Consider the following 9,024-nt stretch of genomic DNA (forward strand, 5'->3'; position numbering starts at 1 on the left):
TCAAGTTAAACCATCGTTTGTGTATTATCTTCACAGCACACCACATGATCAGTATTGAGTTACATATGAACTATGTGTACTATATGAACTCAAACTAGATTTTTTGAATCCACTTTATTTTGATTTCAAATCACATTACACTTCTAGCTCTAGCTAGATCTTCATAATCTAAACCATGTCTCATACGTATAATGTGTTTATCACATTATGTATGGTGCCCCGCCCCCTACGCCTACAAGTATTTAGATGTGAGTTGCAAACACCACACATTACCACAAATTCAAATAAAATGTGAGAATGTTTGATATATAGTATTGTTTAGATTGCTCGATATTTAGTTGTAAGCTGCAAACGCCGCACATTATCACAAATTCAAATAAAATGTGAGATTGTTTGATGTATAGTATGGTTTAGATTGTTTGGCATTTAGCTGTGAGTTGCAAACGCCATGCATTATCACATTATGGTATAACATGTGCACATCACGTGTATCACCGCTATATTCATGCATGCAATGTTTAAAACACTATGATCTCCTATTCAAATATATGAATCCGCTTTCATATCAAATTATGATCTTTGTTAGTCTCTTACACCCACACGATCCTCTAACCTTTGTAGCTACCACTAACTTTCTATCGTGCATGCATACGCCCTCCTCGCCCTAACCCTCCCTCGGCATTCTATCCACCGGGCACATTCATTTTTTTCTTTAGGTCGTTCTCCCAGAGCCTCCACAACTCCTTTCCTACACACACCGTTCGATAAACTTCTCCAGCGATGCCTGCCTACAGCATACACACACAGCTTCAATCTCCTCCCTTATGTGTCCTTGCCTCGTGTCTCTCATATGGTCAGACACACGTGTAAACTCTCACCCCTCTTTTAATCGATCTCACAACCGCACACTCCTCCCCCTATCTAGCTAGTAGTTGGGCCTCTCGCACCACCTCCTAGCTCCATTATCTCTGTCTATCCGTCTCGCGGGGCCTTATTTGCCTCTAACAAATGGACGTACACCGACCGATCTCTCGCTATACATATAGCCAACTAGGTCCTTATAACTCGTTTTACCCACACATCGATCAATCTACCTCATTAGTTGTGTCTCTCCCTTCCTCCGACAAACAACAATTGATCTACCGATCTAGTTAGGTTTGCTTACCAAACACATGGTTCCCCTTCATCATCCATGGATGCGTCCCGACAGATCTATCACACACAGGCACACACAAAAACACATCCCCACTCTTATTGATAACATTGCAATTCTGAAGGAAATATGCCCTAGAGGCAATAATAAAGTTATTATTTATTTCCTCATATCATGATAAATGTTTATTATTCATGCTAGAATTGTATTAACCAGAAACATGATACATGTGTGAATACATAGACCAACATAACGTCACTAGTATGCCTCTACTTGACTAGCTCATTAATCAAAGATGGTTATGTTTCCTAACCATAGACATGTGTTGTCATTTGATTAACGGGATCACATCATTGGGAGAATGATGTGATTGACATGACCCATTCCGTTAGCCTAGCACTTGATCGTTTAGTATATTGCTATTGCTTTCTTCATGACTTATACATGTTCATGTAACTATGAGATTATGCAACTCCCGTTTACCGGAGGAACACTTTGGGTGCTACCAAACATCACAACGTAACTGGGTGATTATAAAGGAGTACTACAGGTGTCTCCGAAGGTACATGTTGGGTTGGCGTATTTCGAGATTAGGTTTTGTCACTCCGATTGTCGGAGAGGTATCTCTGGGCCCTTTCGGTAATGCACATCTCTATAAGCCTTGCAAGCAATGTAGCTAATGAGTTAGTTACAGAATGATGCATTACGTAACGAGTAAAGAGACTTGCCAGTAACGAGATTGAACTAGGTATTGGATACCGACGATCGAATCTCGGGCAAGTAACATACCGATGACAAAGGGAACAATGTATGTTGTTCTGCGGTTTGACCGATAAAGATCTTCATAGAATATGTAGGAGCCAATATGGGCATCCAGGTTCCGCTATTGGTTATTGACCGAGAATAGTTCTAGGTCATGTCTACATAGTCTCGAACCCGTAGGGTCCGCGCGCTTAACGTTACGATGACAGCTTTATTATGAGTTTATAAGTTTTGATGTACCGAAGTTTGTTCGGAGTCCCGGATGTGATCACGGACATGACGAGGAGTCTCGAAATGGTCGAGACATAAAGATTGATATATTGGAAGCCTATGTTTGGACATCGAAAGTGTTCCGGGTGAAATCGGCATTTTACCGAAGTACCGGGAGGTTACCAGAACCCCCCGGTGACCTAATGGGCCTTATTGGGCCTAGTGGAGGAAGAGGAGAGGAGGCCAAGGGGCAGCCGCGCGCCCCTCCCCCGAAGTCCAAATAGGACAAGGAAGGGGGGCGGCGCCCCCCCCTTTCCTTTCCCCCCTCTCCTCCTTCCCCCAAGTCCTAGTCCAACTAGGGAAAGGGGGGGAGTCCTACTCCCGGTGGGAGTAGGACTCCTCCGGCGCGCCTCCTCCTAGGGCCGGTCGCACCCCCCTTGCTCCTTTATATACGGGGGCAGGGGGCACCCTAGAACACACAAGTTGATCTACGTGATTGTTCCTTAGCCGTGTGCGGTGCCCCCCTCCACCATATTCCACCTCGGTCATATCGTCGTGGAGTTTAGGCGAAGCCCTGCACTGGTAGAACATCATCATCGTCACCACGCCGTCGTGGTGACGGAACTCATCCCCGACACTTTGCTGGATCGGAGTCCGGGGATCGTCATCGAGCTGAACGTGTGCTGAACTCGGAGGTGCCGTACGTTCGGTACTTGGAACGGTCGGATCGTGAAGACGTACGACTACATCAACCGCGTTGTCATAATGCGTCCGCTTACGGTCTACGAGGGTACGTGGACAATACTCTCCCCTCTCGTTGCTATGCATCACCATGATCTTGCGTGTGCGTAGGAATTTTTTTGAAATTACTACGTTCCCCAACAGTGGTATCAGAGCCAGGTTTTATGCGTAGATGTCATATGCACGAGTAGAACACAAGTGAGTTGTGGGCGATACAAGTCATACTGCTTACCAGCATGTCATACTTTGGTTCGGCGGTATTGTGAGATGAAGCGGCCCGGACCGACATTACGCGTACGCTTACGCGAGACTAGTTTCACTGTTACGAGCACTCGTGCTTAAAGGTGGCTGGCGGGTGTCTGTCTCTCTCAGTTTAGCTAAATCGAGTGTGGCTACGCCCGGTCCTTGCGAAGGTTAAAACAACACTAACTTGACGAACTATCGTTGCGGTTTTAATGCGTAGGTAAGAACGGTTCTTGCTCAAGCCCGTAGCAGCCACGTAAAAATTTGCAACAACAAAGTAGAGGACGTCTAACTTGTTTTTGCAGGGCATGTTGTGATGTGATATGGTCAAGACGTGATGCTATATTTTATTGTATGAGATGATCATGTTTTGTAACCGAAGTTATCGGCAACTGGCAGGAGCCATATGGTTGTCGCTTTATTGTATGAAATGCAAATGCCCTATAATTTCTTTACTTTATCACTAAGCGGTAGCGATAGTCGTGGAAGCAATAGATGGCGTAACGACAACGATGCTACGATGGATATCAAGGTGTCACGCCGGTGACGATGGTGATCATGACAGTGCTTCGAAGATGGAGATCACAAGCACAAGATGATGATGGCCATATCATATCACTTATATTGATTGCGTGTGATGTTTATCCTTTATGCATCTTATCTTGCTTTGATTGACGGTAGCATTTTAAGATGATCTCTCACTAAATTATCAAGAAGTGTTCTCCCTGAGTATGCACCGTTGCGAAAGTTCTTCGTGCTGAGACACCACGTGATGATCGGGTGTGATAGGCTCTACGTTCAAATACAACGGGTGCAAAACAGTTGCACACGCGGAATACTCAGGTTAAACTTGACGAGCCTAGCATATAACAGATATGGCCTCGGAACACGGAGACCGAAAGGTCGAGAGTGAATCATATAGTAGATATGATCAACATATTGATGTTCACCATTGAAACTACTCCATCTCACGTGACGATCGGACATGGTGTAGTTGATATGGATCACATAATCACTTAGAGGATTAGAGAGATGTCTATCTAAGTGGGAGTTCTTAAGTAATATGATTAATTGAACTTAAATTTATCATGAACTTAGTACCTGATAGTATTTTGCTTGTCTATGTTTGTTGTAGATAGATGGCTCGTGCTGTTGTTCCGTTGAATTTTAATGCGTTCCTTGAGAAAGCAAAGTTGAAAGATGATGGTAGCAATTACACGGACTGGGTCCGTAACCTGAGGATTATCCCCATTGCTGCACAGAAGAATTACGTCCTGGAAGCACCGCTAGGTGCCAGGCCTGCTGCTGATGCAACTGACGACGTTAAGAACGTCTGGCAGAGCAAAGCTGATGACTACTCAATAGTTCAGTGTGCCATGCTTTACGGCTTAGAACCAGGTCTTCAACGACGTTTTGAACGTCATGGAGCATATGAGATGTTCGAGGAGTTGAAGTTAATATTTCAAGCAAATGCCCGGATTGAGAGATATGAAGTCTCCAATAAGTTCTACAGCTGCAAGATGGAGGAGAATAGTTCTGTCAGTGAACACATACTCAAAATGTCTGGGTATAATAATCACTTGATTCAACTGGGAGTTAATCTTCCTGATGATAGCGTCATTGACAGAATTCTTCAATCATTGCCACCAAGCTACAAGAGCTTCATGATGAACTATAATATGCAAGGGATGGACACGACTATTCCCGAGCTCTTCGCAATGCTAAAAGCCGCGGAGGTAGAAATCAAGAAGGAGCATCAAGTGTTGATGGTTAACAAGACCACCAGTTTCAAGAAAAAGGGCAAAGGGAAGAACAAGGGGAACTTCAAGAAGAACAACAAACAAGTTGCTGCTCAAGAGAAGAAACCCAAGTCTGGACCTAAGCCTGAGACTGAGTGCTTCTACTGCAAGTAGACTGGACACTGGAAGCGGAACTGTCCCAAGTATTTGGCGGATAAGAAGGATGGCAAAGTGAACAAAGGTATATGTGATATACATGTGATTGATGTGTACCTTACTAATGCTCGCAGTAGTACCTGGGTATTTGATGCTGGTTCTGTTGCTAATATTTGCAACTCGAAATAGGGACTATGGATTAAGCGAAGATTGGCTAAGGACGAGGTGACGATGCGCGTGGGAAATGGTTCCAATGTCGATGTGATCATGGTCGGCACGCTACCTCTACATCTACCATCGGGATTAGATTTAGACCTAAATAATTGTTATTTGGTGCCAGCGTTGAGCATGAACATTATATCTGGATCTTGTTTGATGCGAGACGGTTATTCATTTGAATCAGAGAATAATGGTTGTTCTATTTATATGAGTAATATCTTTTATGGTCATGCACCCTTGAAGAGTGGTCTATTTTTGTTGAATCTCGATAGTAGTGATACACATATTCATAGTGTTGAAGCCAAAAGATGCAGAGTTGATAATGATAGTGCAACTTATTTGTGGCACTGCCATTTAGGTCATATCGGTGTAAAGAGCATGAAGAAACTCCATACTGATGGGCTTTTGGAATCACTTGATTATGAATCACTTGGTACTTGCGAACCGTGCCTCATGGGCAAGATGACTAAAACGCCGTTCTCCGGAACTATGGAGCGAGCAACTGATTTGTTGGAAATCATACATACTGATGTTTGTGGTCCAATGAATGTTGAGGCTCGCGGTGGGTATCGTTATTTTCTCACCTTCACAGATGATTTGAGTGGATATGGGTATATCTACTTAATGAAACACAAGTCTGAAACATTTGAAAAGTTCAAAGAATTTCAGAGTGAAGTGGAAAATCATCGTAACAAGAAAATAAAATTTCTACGATCTGATCGTGGAGGAGAATATTTGAGTTACAAGTTTGGTCTACATTTGAAACAATGCGGAATAGTTTCGCAACTCACGCCACCCAGAACACCACAACGAAATGGTGTGTCCGAACGTCGTAATCGTACTTTACTAGATATGGTGCGATCTATGATCTCTCTTACTGATTTACCGCTATCATTTTGGGGTTATGCTTTAGAGACGGCCGCATTCACATTAAATAGGGCACCATCAAAATCCGTTGAGACGACGCCTCATGAGCTGTGGTTTGGCAAGAAACCAAAGTTGTCGTTTCTTAAAGTTTGGGGCTGCGATGCTTATGTGAAGAAACTTCAACCAGATAAGCTCGAACCCAAATCGGAGAAATGTGTCTTCATAGGATACCCAAAAGAGACTGTTGGGTACACCTTCTATCACAGATCTGAGGGCAAGATTTTTGTTGCTAAATTCGGATCCTTTCTAGAGAAGGAGTTTCTCTCGAAAGAAGTGAGTGGGAGGAAAGTAGAACTTGATGAGGTAACTGTACCTGCTCCCTTATTGGAAAGTAATTCATCACAAGAACCGGTTCGTGTGACAACTACACCAATTAGTGAGGAAGCTAATGATATTGATCATGAAACTTCAGATCAAGTTTCTACTGAACCTCGTAGGTCTACCAGAGTAAGATCCGCACCAGAGTGGTACGGTAATCCTATTCTGGAAGTCATGTTACTTGACCATGATGAACCTACGAACTATGAGGAAGCGATGATGAGCCCAGATTCCGCAAAATGGCTAGAGGCCATGAAATCTGAGATGGGATCCATGTATGAGAACAAAGTATGGACTTTGGTTGACTTGCCCGATGATCGGCAAGCCATTGAGAATAAATGGATCTTTAAGAAGAAGACTGCCGCTGATGGTAATGTAACTGTCTATAAAGCTCGACTTGTTGCGAAAGGTTTTCGACAAGTTCAAGGGGTTGACTACGATGAGACTTTCTCACCCGTAGCGATGCTTAAGTCTGTCCGAATCATGTTAGCAATTGCCGCATTTTATGATTATGAAATTTGGCAAATGGATGTCAAAACTGCATTCTTGAATGGATTTCTGGAAGAAGAGTTGTATATGATGCTACCAGAAGGTTTTGTTGATCCAAAAGGTGCTAACAAAGTGTGCAAACTCCAGCGATCCATTTATGGACTGGTGCAAGCATCTCGGAGTTGGAATAAACGCTTTGATAGTGTGATCAAAGCATATGGTTTTATACAGACTTTTGGAGAAGCCTGTATTTACAAGAAAGTGAGTGGGAGCTCTGTAGCATTTCTGATATTATATGTAGATGACGTATTATTAATTGGAAATGATATAGAATTTCTGGATAGCATAAAGGGATACTTGAATAAAAGTTTTTCAATGAAAGACCTCAGTGAAGCTGCCTACATATTGGGCATCAAGATTTATAGAGATAGATTAAGACGCTTAATTGGACTTTCACAAAGCACATACCTTGATAAAGTTTTGAAAAAGTTCAAAATGGATCAGGCAAAGAAAGGGTTCTTGCCTGTGCTACAAGGTGTGAAATTGAGTCAGACTCAATGCCCGACCACAGCAGAAGATAGAGAGAAGATGAAAGATGTTCCCTATGCTTCAGCCATAGGCTCTATCATGTATGTAATGCTGTGTACCAGATCTGACGTATGCTTAGCAATAAGTTTGGTAGGAAGGTACCAAAGTAATCCAGGAGTGGATCACTGGACAGCGGTCAAGAACATCCTGAAATACCTGAGAAGGACTAAGGATATGTTTCTCGTATATGGAGGTGACAAAGAGCTAGTCGTAAATGGTTACGTCAATGCAAGCTTTGACACTGAACCGGACGATTCTAAATCACAAACCAGATACGTGTTTTTATTAAACGGTGGAGCTGTAAGTTGGTGCAGTTCTAAACAAAGCGTCGTGGCGGGATCTACATGTGAAGCAGAGTACATAGCTGCTTCGGAAGCAGCAAATGAAGGAGTCTGGATGAAGGAGTTCATTTCCGATCTAGGTGTCATACCTAGTGCATCGGGACCAATGAAGATCTTCTGTGACAATACTGGTGCAATTGCCTTGGCAAAGGAATCCAGATTTCACAAGAGGACCAAGCACATCAAGAGACGCTTCAATTCCATCTGGGACCAAGTCCAGGTGGGAGACATAGAGATTTGCAAGATACATACGGATCTGAATGTTGCAGACCCATTGACTAAGCCTCTTCCACGAGCAAAACATGATCAGCACCAAGACTCCATGGGTGTTAGAATCATTACTGTGTAATCTAGATTATTGACTCTAGTGCAAGTGGGAGACTGAAGGAAATATGCCCTTGAGGCAATAATAAAGTTATTATTTATTTCCTCATATCATGATAAATGTTTATTATTCATGCTAGAATTGTATTAACCGGAAACATGATACATGTGTGAATACATAGACCAACATAATGTCACTAGTATGCCTCTACTTGACTAGCTCATTAATCAAAGATGGTTATGTTTCCTAACCATAGACATGTGTTGTCATCTGATTAACGGGATCACATCATTGGGAGAATGATGTGATTGACATGACCCATTCCGTTAGCCTAGCACTTGATCGTTTAGTATATTGCTATTGCTTTCTTCATGACTTATACATGTTCCTGTAACTATGAGATTATGCAACTCCCGTTTACCGGAGGAACACTTTGGGTGCTACCAAACGTCACAACGTAACTGGGTGATTATAAAGGAGTACTACAGGTGTCTCCGAAGGTACATGTTGGGTTGGCGTATTTCGAGATTAGGTTTTGTCACTCCGATTGTCGGAGAGGTATCTCTGGGCCCTCTCGGTAATGCACATCACTATAAGCCTTGCAAGCAATGTAGCTAATGAGTTAGTTACGGAATGATGCATTACATAACGAGTAAAGAGACTTGCCGGTAACGAGATTGAACTAGGTATTGGATACCGACAATCGAATCTCAGGCAAGTAACATACCGATGACAAAGGGAACAACGTATGTTGTTATGCGGTTTGACCGATAAAGATCTTCGTAGAATATGTAGGAGCCAATATGGGCATCC

Source organism: Triticum aestivum, chromosome 3B (genome assembly GCF_018294505.1).
Source record: "Triticum aestivum cultivar Chinese Spring chromosome 3B, IWGSC CS RefSeq v2.1, whole genome shotgun sequence".
Taxonomy (NCBI): domain Eukaryota; kingdom Viridiplantae; phylum Streptophyta; class Magnoliopsida; order Poales; family Poaceae; genus Triticum; species Triticum aestivum.